The sequence below is a fragment of the Haliotis cracherodii genome, unplaced genomic scaffold, assembly GCF_022045235.1.
Source record: "Haliotis cracherodii isolate W230 unplaced genomic scaffold, xgHalCrac1.p SCAF_13, whole genome shotgun sequence".
NCBI classification, from domain to species: Eukaryota; Metazoa; Mollusca; class Gastropoda; order Lepetellida; family Haliotidae; genus Haliotis; species Haliotis cracherodii.
Genome location: NW_027266268.1, coordinates 16,126,303 through 16,141,902, shown reverse-complemented (window position 1 = coordinate 16,141,902; position 15,600 = coordinate 16,126,303). Strand labels below are relative to the sequence as shown.

General features: G+C 39.4%; 2 protein-coding genes across 2 annotated transcripts in view; one reads left to right on the top strand and one right to left on the bottom strand.

Annotated features, from left to right (window-relative positions):
* Positions 1-1,826, bottom strand: part of LOC139459672 (putative glycerophosphocholine phosphodiesterase GPCPD1 homolog 2) — a 37,711-nt gene extending 35,885 nt beyond the window's left edge. Inside the window, exon 1 of the mRNA XM_071241290.1 lies at positions 1,694-1,826. The gene's annotated coding sequence lies outside the window, so the exon portion shown is untranslated. The remainder of the gene's footprint in view (positions 1-1,693) is intronic.
* Positions 1-15,600, top strand: part of LOC139458474 (uncharacterized) — a 284,787-nt gene that overhangs the window by 64,101 nt on the left and 205,086 nt on the right. The window lies entirely within an intron of this gene.

The following is a 15,600-nucleotide window of genomic DNA, read 5'->3' as shown; positions in this document are numbered from 1 at the left end:
ATGATCAGTTGATTTTCTTTTTTTGTAAATCAGCGGATCGTTCGTAGTCATCAAAGGATTAACAGAAAATACATTGATTGATTAATCACTGTTATCTTGCACGGTGGATATGTCAAAATTGAAACAATCTAAGTGATCAGTTGAGAAACGAACATAAATTTCTTAGGTTGTAATTATGATATTCGCATTTTGTTTTCCTTCATTTGCAGTAGCATTGGACAGATTCATTCTTGTTCCTCTACGTCTTGGTTGGGAAATTGTTCGATGCGCGATAAACGTTGTTTTCACAAGTCTTTTCCTTTGTATATTACAGTCGATTTGTAAAATGTGATTCTCTCAGGCAATTAATAAAATGTGTAAATATTTCAGTCATTTTGACTGAAACATCTGTCCATGTCTAACAGATTGACCAAAATTTATTAAGACGATCAATAGGTCCTAAAAATATCACAATAGATTATCATGTAGGATTAGAAGCCAAACAATATAGAAATGTACTTTTTATCGTAACATTTTCAGTCTCTTGGTGTGATATTAAACATAAAAATGTTTGGAATTCGTTGTCATAATAATACAGATGGGCATATTTTTCAGTCAGTTTGTAAAATAACTGAATATTCACGATATAACCCGCAGTTCCCCAAGTAAACTTTCTCTATCGACCTGAACTAGATCATCTGCATATTCATGGAGACTAATGAGGTAACGGAAGTTACGTAGTCCGCACATTTTTTCCCGCTCTGTGCCCAGAATCTATTGGGAGATCATAAGGGCCATAATGCCAATCTTAGAAATACGTTCTTCACTAGAAGTCAAAAGATAAATACATACTTTAGGCATACTAGGAGTGCTTTTTATATATTTATTGTTGACTTTTAACATTTTTCCATTTTGTGACAAATTATTGTCATCCAATTTTTTTTAAACAATCTTAAAATATCATTTCTGATATTTTGTTGTTGACTTACAAAAATATTTTTCTCTTACTTTTCGGTAAAAATGCATTGAATACCTATTGCTGATAACACATTTAGAATTTTACTTGTGCTGTCTTTGCACTTGGCTGGACAAATCACTGATGTCTGGCATGATCATACCAAGTGGTTGGTTGAATTATGTCCTCTTTTTGTCCAATTCGGACCTCCATACACAACTTTTCTCTGTACCGTGATACGATGGAGTTCTCTCCCTTGTCAAACAGAGCGCGAGGCCCGGCTTTTACTCGGAGCTACTAATGTGAATAATGAACTTTTATCAGTAAAATATGCATTGTTTGATAAAATGAATGATATCTGATACAGAGAACACGAATAATCATAAAGGTTAGTGAGTGCATTTTGTTCTGTTTAGCGTACATGACAAGTACCGCGATACCCCGAGGTTGCAGGCTATATACATTTTGCCAGGGTTACGGTCAAACTTTTCCAAATCGGTCAGTTTGTACCTATTTCTAAATATCTACAACGGGTACCCGGGTAGGGTCGGGTAATAGGGTGATAGGTACCCGGATAGTAAATTTGGACCCGTCCCAGCCCTAATCAACATCATCATCATCATCATCATCATCATAATTGACATCACACAGAGGACAGTTTGTCACTCATGTTTCACTTACTTGTGAAAAGGCTTATTGCACTCGTTCAGGCTCTGAATGCTACTGAAACAACGTATCTATCACTTTTTTAGTACTCACCTATCAAATCCTGAACTGATCTACGAAGAGGAGGTGACGAAATCTGGTTTCAGCCTCATATCATTATCAACTGATAATAAAACACACTGGCTGTGCACTGTTTTCACAATAACATAACTTGCAACAGGGGACGTAACTCTAACGGCTAAACGTGAAACTGAAGACGACAAACCAGTTTCGTCCGGAAGTATCCAGCTCGCCCTTCGATCGACATGGCAACAGAGCGTGACAGAGACTGGGCTACCGTCTGCAAGGACTTGGAGGCAACATTTGTTTTACCCATTTTTGAACACTGATTAGTTAACCGTGATCTATAAAGATTTCGACAAAGGGCGCATGCTATTTATAATTTCTTCAGCCTAAACAAACAGACAAAAAGAACGGCGGAGCTCATCATTTGGAAATTCCCCTAATTGTTATACTATCAATGCAGTGGAAACATTTTCGGATTGCGTCGATAATACGATTACTACTCCCTTGTTGTCATCCACGTTTTCTGGTATAAACCTACACTTGTGTATTTGTCGTCATTCACTTGATGCTCAGTTAATGAATTTATTACAGGTATAATTAGTGGTAGCACCACTCAGAATACCTGACGAAGGTTCCCATTTGGCATTTATTGTGTCTCGGGCAATTATTCAATCTAAATCCAGGTTTGAAGTGAGGTGAAATGTGTCTTATGTAATATGCACGTGGCAGCCCAGCAAGAGATGAATGATCAGTTGATTTTCTTTTTTTGTAAATCAGCGGATCGTTCGTAGTCATCAAAGGATTAACAGAAAATACATTGATTGATTAATCACTGTTATCTTGCACGGCGGATATGTCAAAATTGAGTGTTTACATGTCTATGCATGTTTACTAAAACAAAGAGAATACACTCATATCACGGCGTGAAGTGCCGATGTAAAAACAACATACTTTGTTCAAAGGGTTTACCGATAATACATTGATTAATCGCTCATTCTTATCTAACTCAATGGATATTTTTTAAGAACCGTGGACGTTATGAAAATAGTTGTCATGGGGGCTTTCTCAGCCGACTTGACACCTACGTGAAACACCTGAAACAATCTAAGTGATCAGTTGAGAAACGAACATGGGTTATAATATCCCGAAACGATACATATATTTTAAAATATTTTATTGTTACAGAGACACGTGACATCGAATACGTTTCTTTGTACAGCTTCGGACGTTTGGGATATTGTTCCTTTGTGTGGATATTCACGATGCATTCCTCGAACAAGGAAGCTGCCTAAAATTATACACATCAATTTCTTAGGTTGTAATTATGATATTCGCATTTTGTTTTCCTTCATTTGTAGTAGCATTGGACAGATTCATTCTTGTTCCTCTACGTCTTGGTTGGGAAATTGTTCGATGCGCGATAAACGTTGTTTTCACAAGTCTTTTCCTTTGTATATTACAGTCAATTTGTAAAATGTGATTCTCTCAGGCAATTAATAAAATGTGTAAATATTTCAGTCATTTTGACTGAAACATCTGTCCATGTCTAACAGATTGACCAAAATTTATTAAGACGATCAATAGGTCCTAAAAATATCACAATAGATTATCATGTAGGATTAGAAGCCAAACAATATAGAAATGTACTTTTTATCGTAACATTTTCAGTCTCTTGGTGTGATATTAAACATAAAAATGTTTGGAATTCGTTGTCATAATAATACAGATGGACATATTTTTCAGTCAGTTTGTAAAATAACTGAATATTAAGGCGTTTAATAAATTTCCTAAGTGAAAATTTTGCACATTTTGACTGTAAAAATATAAACACGATAAAATAAGCAATGCTCAGGAGAAATATTTACTTTGTGTAGCAAGTCAAAATAGTGTAAACGAAAATCGCACAATTACCAAGCAAGTGACTCATCAAAACTTCGTCACCATTACCGATGCTACCCACAAAGAAACCTACATTTCCTTATTATTTCCAAAACTGTATTTCATTTTGTTGATCAATGTGACCATAAGCCCTTATACCATCAATAAAAGTGACAAATACGCTTACGAATTGCGCAGCACAGGTTGCGAACTAGTCTAGGTTTCTGCTCCATCATCCGGGTACTCACGGGAAAAGAACAACAACAGAGGCAACAACGATTCCCAGGGATGCTTTAGATCAGTGTCCCTGAACGTTAACAACATTGTCTTTTAGAACATAGAATGTTAACATTATTGTTGTTTAACATAGAATGTTAACAACATTATCTTTTAGAACATAGAATGTTATCAACATCGTCCTTTGAATATATAGAATGTTATATAAACAATATTGTTGTTTAACATAGAACGTTAACAACATTGCCACCTAACACGTGAGGTTGACATTGTTGTCACAACACAAAAAATTATTCACTTAACAAGATATTGTAGGTCATTTTAGATTTTCAAAGAGCTAAAGGCACTTAACTTCAGTTTTTACACAGATTACTTGTTTGACAGGCATGAAGGCTAATTAAGGGAATAATACTAGAGGTAAAGGAGCTTATCTTTCTACCATAGCGATCGATTCAGGATTAATAAATCTGAATTAACATTTCATTCCAAAGGCTAATTACCATGGAGACATGACATGCCACTAATCCCAGTTTCTAACCCCATTATACACGTGCTGCCAACAACCTTGAACGAGTAGTGGGCCTTTGGTATCATCCTGATCGGTCGAGAATAGAGTTATGAATTCGAAAATACAGTAAACTACGGTTATAACGAACTAAAAGGGACCACTAATGTTTGTTCGTTATAACCGTAGTTTGTTATTAGCATATATACAACTAATATACATCAAATGAACAGGACCAAAACCTAGTTCGTTATATCCGTCAGTTTCTTTATAATCGTGTTCGTTATAAACGTAGTGTTAGACCGATCAGCCCCGTATATTGAAGGGTATTCAACGGATCAGTACCTGGAGATTAACAATCACAAAACAGAGCAGTTCAATATTTATCAAGAAGAGTGTTGGATGAAACATATAGCGTTGGATGTCATTCATGAGAAGTTGGTTGGTTGGTTTGTTGTTTAACGCCGCACTCAGCAATATTCCAGCTATATGACGGCGGTCTGTAAATAATCGAGTCTGGACCAGACAATCCAGTGATTGAAATCAGGAGCATCGATCCACGCAATTGGGATCGATGACATGCATCAACCAAGTCAGCGAGCCTAACCACCCGATCCCGTTAGTCGCCTTTTACGACAAGCATAGTCACCTTTTACGGCAAGCATGGGTTGTGAATAGCGAATAACAACATGAAGTCGGACCTCCTTCGTCGGGCAGTTAATGGAAGACCCCGGACTTCTGCAAATGATAATGCCCTCAAAAACAGCGTTACCATATGATATGGTGAGGTAAAATGGGGTTTAACGTCGCGTCCAAGATTATTGCACTTATATAACGACGTGCATGCACGGTTGGGGCTGCTTGTACTAGACCGGACTGATGCCGATTTATAGTAGTAGCCTACTGAGAAAACATGCCGCAGTTTAACATGAATACCCCGCTCAGACACAGTATACTGACTCCTAACCAGTACTTGTTTTAGCCCCTTAATGCCGAGCGCCAGACAGCGTAACAAAAAGTACCATCTTTTAACGTCTTTTGGTATCACTCCAATACGATACCTCTCCGATAGATCCGATTCTAATGTGATTGGTCTAATTCAAATCATTTGTAAACCGGACTTCGCATTTATAGGTTTTCTGTACATATATTGAATAAAAACAGTTAAGGATTATGGGGATATTTTTTAGAGTGAGTTTTTGGGGGATATTTTTTGTGGTGAAGGCTGAGCGCACAATTTCATGAAGATATCCCCAAATCTAGTCATGGCCCCTAACTTTATTTGTTCCGTATAGATGGAGATGATTAATATTGCGAGTCAGGACGCGAGTCTCTCATCTTATTTCGTATGTATATAGTGTGTGGTTTTGTTTTACCATCCCAGCTGCATTCTAGATCATGGTGAGTAGACAGTATGCATAATCAGATGCATATATTAAGTTACCGTTACTTACTGCGGTGGAATGTTTCTGGTTTGGTCAAACGATTCAAAGCACATATGTTACTATATATTTCGAATAATCTCTCTCGGTGAGAATGATCGGAATTTACGTGCTTAAGTTTAAAGCATCAATTTTCTTGTATGCAAATTTCCGGTCATTTCGACCGAGAGTATTCGGAATATACATAGCTAATTTTATGACCAAAGGCAATGCTGAATATATCCGATTCATTCGTATCATCAGACAGAATCATGTCAGATTCTTCACCCTGTTGCTTTGAATTGCTAGCACTTTTATTTATATGCCAGAAAGTGAGTGAGTTGGGTTTAACGCCGCTTTTAACATTATTCCAGTTATATCACGGCGTGTCAGCTTAATGTGGGAGGCAAGCCCGAAGTGATGAAGGTCTCAGACGTTTACCACTTCGGTGAAACCCACGAGCACGGGTATGGTGCTGACAAACCTAGACACATTATTGGGGCGAACCTGCATTCGAACCCACAATCATAGGTTTCTGGCGTGCCCAAGGGACACAACTCTGCACAGCGAATCGCGGCGCCTTAGACGACAGGGCCACCTGCGCCCCCTCCAGGGATCGTATCAGTATGCAGTCATATTAGCTTCCCCCTTCGATCCCTTGCAACAACGTCAAATCAATTACGGCCAAACAACTTCCGATCTCATAACACTGTAACGACTCAAGTTGTAGCATACCTTTGTATTGAGAAAAATGTGTCAATGGACATTAATAATGCTTGACAAACAGATGGCGAGTACATTTGATCCTGTTTCAGTCCATGGCGTTAATTCAGATACTGAATCAATAAACACAATACATGTACTCGTGGTTTCTCGACCCATTCTGCTTGGAATGAAGTTCTGTAACTGTGTGTTCGAATCCCACATTCAACCTGATTGTGATTCTTGGGTTGTCTGCGCCATTCAAACGCTCACGAGTTTCACCAACTGGTATACGCCTAACACTTGCATTACTTCGGGATTTTATCCCATATGATCACATGCCATGATAAAAATGACATTTTCGCCAAAGCGGCGTTGAACCAAATTCACGCACTGGGATGAAAATAAAACAAAATTTCTTTTGCTTTTGATCAATGAAAATACCAGAGGATGTAAGAATCATCTAAGTGAGTGTGAGTGAGTTGGGTTTAGCGCCGTTTTTTTAAAAGTATTACAGTTATATCACGGCGTGTCAGCTTAATGTGGGAGGAAAGCCCGAAGTGATGGAGGTCTCAGACGTTTACCACTTCGGTGAAACCCACGAGCACGGGTATGGTGCTGACAAACCTAGAAACATAATCGGGGAGAAACGGGATTCAAACCCACAATCATAGGTTTCTGGCGCGCCCAAGGGACGCAACTCTGCACAGCGAATCGCTGCGCCTTAGACGATTGGGCCACCCGTGCCCCCGAATCATCTAAGAGGCAATCAAGGGCCGCTTGTACTGGATGCATACCTAGCACAAACTCACTATGCATATGAAACGTTACATTATTAACATATTCAAGTAACACATTTAAGGAAAAGGGAGCATATGAAATGTTGCGGTAATGTGACTCGGTACTGGAGGCATCACAAAGCACTATACGAGTACACTGTTGAAATGATTGTGCCTCTATATACTACAGTATTGCGATAGTGCGTTGATTATCGTCAGCGATCAATATATATATATATATATATATATATATATATATATATATATATATATATATATATATATATACATATATATATATACATATATATATATATATATATATATATATATATATATATATATATATATATATATATATATATATATGTATGTATGTATATGTATATATATATATGCTATCTTGTTAGAAGCTTAAAAGCAGGCACTTTGTTTTGGAAACGTACTTTATACAACCTATCAAAGGTTTCAATATTTGTTTTTCCAGTCATTCTAAAACTCCTCGTTGGTGAATAAAAAGTAGACAATTAAATATATATGTACAGTCGATTTGCCTCATTGGGAAGCTTTTTTTCTAACCACACTACCCAATAAAATAAACAGCGTGTATACTCCATATTTTTGTTTTGAAGAACGAACATTTCATGCTTGGTTGGTGACGATATGTATCTCGTCGTTAGGGACAATTTCCTGTAGGTCTGTGTGTACGCAAGTCTGTAGATGAGTGAGTTGTACGCCGCATTTAGCAACATTCCAGCAATATCACGTCGGGGAACACTAGAAATGACATTCACACATTGTACCTGTGTGGGAAATCGATCCCTGGCCTTGGACACGACGAGTGAACGCTTTAACCACTAGGCTAAACCTAGCCCCTGCCCGTATCGGATGTGAAGACAGTTAAGAGCCTGCCTTTCGCTGATAAGCCAACGGGTCGCCTACAGAACTGATAAATATTTTATGGAAGGCCTTTAGAAAGCTTTTATTACTGAATACAATCCCATATTACTACTACCAGTTTCAATGGAGACTGTAGTGACTGTCCTGTTCTTTCATTATAATTATATGTCATTAAATATTTGACGCGAACAGCCAAATCACCGTTTCGTTTCCTTTTAATAATACATATTGGTGTATGGTAAATATTGGTATGGTACTAAGATATATATAAAAAGATAAAATACAAAAGTCCAAGGATGAGCTGTATAATTTACTCAACCGGTTTTACGAATGTGATTTTCATACATATATATACACGCACACACGTACACACACACACACACACACACACACACACACACACACACACACACACACACTCTCTCTTGATTAACACTATTCTCCGTCTCCTGACAGCCATCATGATATCTGAGGTTGCATTTTACGCGTTCTGGGATACTGTTCACAGTTATCAATTATTAACACGAGCCGTGAAGATCCGGGATAGAACAGGTCTTCAGCAACCCATGCTTGCCGTTTAAGGCGACTATGCTTGTCGTAAAAGGCGACTAACGGGATCGGGTGGTCAAGCTCGCTGACTTGGTTGATGCGTGTCATCGTATCCCAATTGCATGGATAGATGCTGATGATGTCACTGGATTGTCTAGTCCAGACTCGATTATTTACAGACCGCCGTCATATAGCTGGAATATTGCTGAGTGCGGGGTTAAACAACAAACAAACAAACTTGATTAACACCATTTTCCGTCTCCTGGCAGCCATCATGATATCTGAGTTGGCATTTTATGCGTTCTATATCGGATACTGACCGCAGGTATCCTTGATCAACACTGGCAAACCCAGATTGACTCTCGTCAACACTGGTTGCCAAAAATATCGAACGCATCTACTCTCAGGCTTGCTGCACGAACCAAACGTTGAGCCAGTTTATTCAGAAGCGGGTCAGAAGGTCAGCCGTATACACTGCAGTGGTTCAAGCGCTGATGGCTAAAGCATGGTTCAGTCCGTGACCTGTGCTTGTAACAGTTACATATATTAACCTAAAAAAACATCCACTGTAGATCTGTGTCATCGGTGCGGTTTACGACCGCTGCAGCTCTATTTCTTAATCAGATGTGTCGTTGTCGCATCTACAGCTGAGGTCGTATTGTGGAAGAGGGCACAGGGTATCTATCTAAATGTGTGTGTGTGTGTGTGGGGGGGGGGGGGGGGGGGGGAAGCTTGTCGGAACATATAAGATTTTCCTGTTCCGGTAATGGACCAGGCCTAATACACTTACTTCTCTGTCGGGCGCTCGTCACGCCGAAGACCCGGCATCGATTATCGACATGGGTACAATGTGTGAAGCCCATTTCTGGTGTTGCCCGCCGTGATATTGATGGAATATTGCTAAAAGCAGCGTTAAACCATACTTACTCATTAACCCTCCATATAATTATGGGAATACTACGTTTTCTCAATTTACATATTTTTACTTAATTGTGCATATATTGTCAAAGACATCTGATTTTGTCACAAACAAGGCAGATTTGAAGAATGGTGACTTCGTAGCGAGGTACGCACCAGTACGATTTCAACATGACCTCTACAACAAGAATAAGATTCTCCCAAGAGACGCAATATTGACACATGTTTTCATCACAAATTGAGTTATGGCATAATGTTTTTTTTGCATAATTATTGTAAACTATGTTAATTAACGTTTATAAAAAAACACTCATTTAATTTATATGATAGGGAAGAATGTAATAAATCAACATCCAATGTCATTACCAAATTTCTTAATAACAGTAAACTACGGTTATAACGAACACGCTTATAACGAACTGACCGATATAAGGAACTTACTTGTTAGGCCCGGCCATGTGTTGCATATATGCTGTATATATGCTTATAACGAACTACGGTTATTACGAACTAAAATGGGTGGTCCCTTTGAGTTCGTTATAACCGTAGTTTACTGTAGTTTGAATTAATCTCAGAAGTAGTCCTGCTGTAAGTTGCATTCTGGTTATTTAAAGTTTGCTAATATAGTGATTGAATATATCCTCATTACCAAAGGGTAAAAAAACCATCTCAAATTTTATAACGTATTTTATAAAGTGTTTTGTTTTATAAAATATATACAGTATGTGTTTAAGGCAAACTGAACGTTGAAATTGATAACAGCAAAGCAAGAAGCAGAACTAACATGAAAAAAATAATGTTTTATGATTTCATATATGTTATTAATAGTGTTGAAAGACTTAAAATGAAAAGTCTTTTCATTAAAACAAAAGGGCAGCTTGTTTTAGTCAGTGTCAATTATTATAAGTATATTCAGGTGTCTGACAAATGGGGTTTGATTTTGACTATGATCTGTAACTAGGCCTCGAAATACTTTTTTTCAGAAATGGATCGCCGCATACATTATTTTTAGGGCTTTTACTTCAATGTAATCATAAGCAGAACTAAACACAAATAGACATGTTCAATATCATTCTACCACTTTCCAAAGCAAATGTGAATGATTAAAACAGGTCTGTATAATTTCCATGAATTGAAAAGTTTAAAACGTAGGTAAATATGATATAACGGTACTTATGTTGTTGGGTTGACACTGTATGGAAACCCGTATAGCCCATCATCCAGCAACAGGAATTCTGCGATTCTGCTATTGCGGAAATATTTGCAGAAAACGTAACTTACCGCAGAATCGCAGAAACATCGCGGAATTTGACATTTTTAATCAATCAATACACAAATGTCATTATTTTTAAGTTTTTCTATCGAGTTTCCCTCAAATGATGCCCAAATATTTAACATGTGACTATTTTAGCAGGGTGTAACAGGGTTTCACTCTACACATGATTAGTTGTGTAAGACCTACCTTAGACCTTAGATAGTGGGTAGACTGTGGTCGTCTGGAATGGCTGTAATCAGAGAGGGCATACGATTATATACAGACACAGTGACCTACTAACAACCTGTCTCGCCCGCTCATATATCATATGTCAACGGTGAACGCAAAACCCCGACATGACGTTGTTTCTTTGCACTTCTGTTAATTTTGGTATGTTGTTGAACTGTCACTGTTCCGTTGACGCAGACGCCAGGCAATCAAAATCCCTGCACTTTAATACCGTTTATAGTGCTGCTGCACATGCAGTACGTGCGGCTCCATATTCCTTTTGTTATTGTTGTGATCATTTTGAACAGGGACATTTGTCACTGGCACTATAACGAATTAAACCCCTTCATTTTGTACCTCTTGGTCCGCTAATTTTGTTTTTATGGCCAAAAATATCCGTATTGCGTTTCTTCTTTTGAAGGGTATATTTGGAAATGTTCAGGGGACTCTCTCACTCCATCTCTCTCTCCATATCTCTCTCTCTCTCTCTCTCTCTCTCTCTCTCTCTCTCTCTCTCTCTGAGAACAATCCGTTTCGTGTGATTATTTTGTTAATTTCTTAACATATGTGCTACTGTAAACAAGTGAATATCACCCCATTATTTACATAACGTAACTTCAGATTATTTTCCTGCCTATTAATAACAAGGATATATCGTCTTACAAAAGCGGACCTTGAGGCTAAGTATCAGTTCAAAATCGATTGGCTTTTTATATTTTTGAAAAGGGGATGTACTTAAAATACATAACTATTAGTATTATAGGCATAAAAGTACAGTAATTAACAACTAATTAAAGTAATTAACAATTCATGAAGACACCTACGTGATTGTATATAAAGAAGAGGAGTTGAAACCAGTAAGATATGAACATAACACATTGTGGTCACGATCTTTCGAACCAGAAACCAAACTTAGGCACCAGCATTTCGACTGAGACTGAAGCTTTGCGGCCGAATTCTCATAATTAAGTGACAAATAGAGTGGGTTGACCGGCAACACAAAGTTGGAATAAAAGCTGTTAAACGAAGATCACTCTTTGTGCTTGTTGGAGGAACTACGGTAATAGGTCCAAGGCCCTCGGGTACTGACATTGTACCTCTCGCTCATCCCTTACAGTCAGCACCAAGAACGAGGGGATTACCGTAGTTCAGGTGAAGAGGTACGCCAATTGACACCTTTAAATTAACAACAATTACCGTCGATTAACGTCAATAAAATTACCTTGGACATTAGCACATAATTCGGGGGGAAAATTGCGTTTGTCAGATAAACGATAGTCAATTGATTTTTAATTTCACCAAAAGCTTTAGTTACTTGCTTTTTTATGTGTCACCATATGCTTCATAATAAAAGGGCGGGGAGATGTACAATCATATATATAATACAGTGGTTTATGACGCACGTGTGTTTCGCTGCTGTCATATTGCATTGTTATATATTAATTTATAGTCATGCCAGTACGTGACCACAATACGTGGTCTTCAAAAAACACTAATTAAACTCTTTTATGTGTCACGATAGCAGGTAGAAAACTATGAGATGGTGAGAGAACAATGGTGCGCCTCCACTATCAAAGAAAAGGTGAGTGATTACAATGCCAAAACACTGGATGCGCAGTCGTCATGTACGCAGAACATGGCGCACATGCCCGGATTATATTCTGGTGAGGTCACCAGACGTCGTGTCAGTACTGAAATGGTAAAGATTAGAATATTTGATGTAAATTCATACACGGGATCTTACTGCCTGAGGGATTTCCTTCTATTTTGGACCGCCTCCGTGGTCTAGTGGTAGCGCATCCGCCCGGAGAGCGGATCGTTCGTTCACCGGCCGCGTCATACCAAAAGACGTTCAAAGATAGTACTTGTTGTTACCCTGTCTGACGCTCGGCATTAAGGGGCTAAAAGGACTGTTCGGCTCGGAGTCAGTATACTGTGTCTGAGTGGGGTATTCATGTTTCACTGCGGTATGGTATCCCATTGGGCCAGCACTATAAATTGGCATTATGAACGTTTGTATCAACACAAGCCATTACACGTTGGAATGCGAAACAAGTGTTTTTTATTTATAGCTCTGGCTCTCACGGTATTGCTCACGAGTTGTTCGCCAGTAATTGTTTGCACGTGCTGACCCCATTGACCTAGCTGTCGTAAGTCGCAACGCGAATTCAAAGGCTGGCGGACGACGTTGTTTACTGGTATTAAATACTATTCTCTCGCGGAATTTGTGGGTAGCGCCGCTAAAAAACAAGCTAGACGACGATAACAGTGACAGCAGGGCTAAACCATGTCTTTGTTGAGGGGCGTATCCCCAAAATGGTCAGAGCTGATAAGGGCAAGGAGTTTGTAGCCACGTTTAAAGAGTATGCATATAAACAAAACATAAAATTAATTGGGACATATAACGAGTGAGAGAGTGTATGGTTTTACGCCGCTTTTAGCAATATTCCATCAATATCACGGCGGGGGACACCAGAAATGTGCTTCACACATTGTACCCATGTCGGAATTCGAACCCGGGTCTTCGACGTGACGAGCGAACGCTTTAACCACTAGGCTACCCGACCGCCCCGGACATATAACGAAGATATAAAGGCCAATTATACAGAGGGAGTCATTAGGACATTGCGATCGCTCGTGTCTAGATATGTGACACACAACAGCACAGACAAATACACTGGTGCTCAACCACAACGACACATTGCATAGAAGTCTCGCTCAATGGACTCTCGCTGACGTCAAGATGAAGAGTGAGTGAGTGAGTGAGTTGGGTTTAACGCCGCTTTTATCAGTATTTCAGTTATATCACAGCGTGTCAGCTTAATGTGGGAGGAAAGCCAGTGATGCAAGTCCCACGAGCACGAGTATGGTGCTGACAAACCTAGAAACTTAAGCGGTGCGAACCGGAATTCGAACCCACAATCATAGGTTTCTGGCATTCCAAAGGGACGCAACTCTGCACACCCATGCCCCCCTCACGATAAAGAATAAATTGAAAGTATGGTCACATCTGTATATGAAACCCGTACTGGCTCGTGTGCAAAGCAAGAAGCGATTTCCGAAATTAAATTTTGAATATGGAGATGTAGTGAGAATAACATATTTGAAGAAACCTTTCAGTAAGAAACACAACACACTTTGAACTGAAGAGTTGTTCACGATTGCTGCTCGTACACGACGACAGGAGATACCTTGTTGCTCCCTGAGAGATTTCCACGATGAGCCACAAAAGGGACGGTTTTATGACCAAGAGCTTCGGAATGTAAACATTGACTTCGACATTGTTTGGAAAATTGAAAAAGTACTGAAGAAAAGGTTAAGATAGTGCATCTAGTAATATGGCCAGCTAGTTTTAACTATAGGGTAGAGAAGTTTGACATTCAAAACAAGTACACTAATGAATAAACTGATACTTAAACAATATAATTTCCCATCAGTGCTCGCAGATTGCACAATGAAACACAGCTTGGCTGTCCCTCTATCTGGGTAAAAGATACCTGTCACAGGAGTACTCACGATAGGGGACTTGATGGTGCGGGTTTAGATGGCAATCCGCCTGACAGGAAAGGGTTCATGAGAGCAGGTGTTGGAGCGGCGGGTCAAGGAGCTTGGCTGGGAGGCATAATGAGCATACGATGACATGCATCAAACCAAGTCGGAGAGCCTGACCACCCGATCCCGTTAGTCGCCTCTTACGACAAGCATAGTCGCCTTTTCCAGCAAGCATTGGTTGCTGAAGACCTATTCTACCCCGGATCTTCACGGGTATTCAGGAAATGAAGAGATGAGGGACAGATGGAGGCCATGTGCGTTTTAACATGTGTCATAGTGAGTGCAGTATACCAGTTATATCGCGGCGTGTCAGCTTAATGTGGGAGGAAAGCCCGAAGTGATGCAGGTCTCAGACGTTTACCACATCGGTGAAACCAACGAGCATGGGTATGGTGCTGACAAACCTGGAAACATAATCGGGGCGAACGGGGATTCGAACCCACAATCATAGGTTTCTGGCGTTCCAAAGGGACGCAACTCTGCACAGCGATTCGCGGCGCCTTAGACGACTGGGCCACCCGTCACCGCATATTATCATAGAGATAATTAGACACATCTCCTTATCAAATCACAGTTCCCGTACTCAATAGTCTTTTTTAAACATATGTGCATCAAATCGTATTCTTAAGTAGTCAACACTCATGTGGGCTTGTATAATCTCGAGCAAAAGCATCGATTTTCTGTCGATTTAGAGAAAACACAAAACTCTCAAGACAATTTAAAATTTACATTTCTATACATGTATCAAACATTGGTAGCGCTTAAACGTAACAAATAGTGCCGTCGAACTTTTATCTTACCTGTCTATGGGAGCGGTGGGTTAGCCTAGTGGTTGAAGCGTTCGCTTGTTACGCAGAAGACCTGGGTTCGGTTCTTCACATGGGTACAATGTGTGAAGCCCATTTCTCGTGCTCTCCCCCCACCCCAACACACGGTGACATTGCTAAAATATCGCTAAAAGTGGCGTTAAACCATACTCACTCACTTACCTGTCAATGTGGTCAACAGTT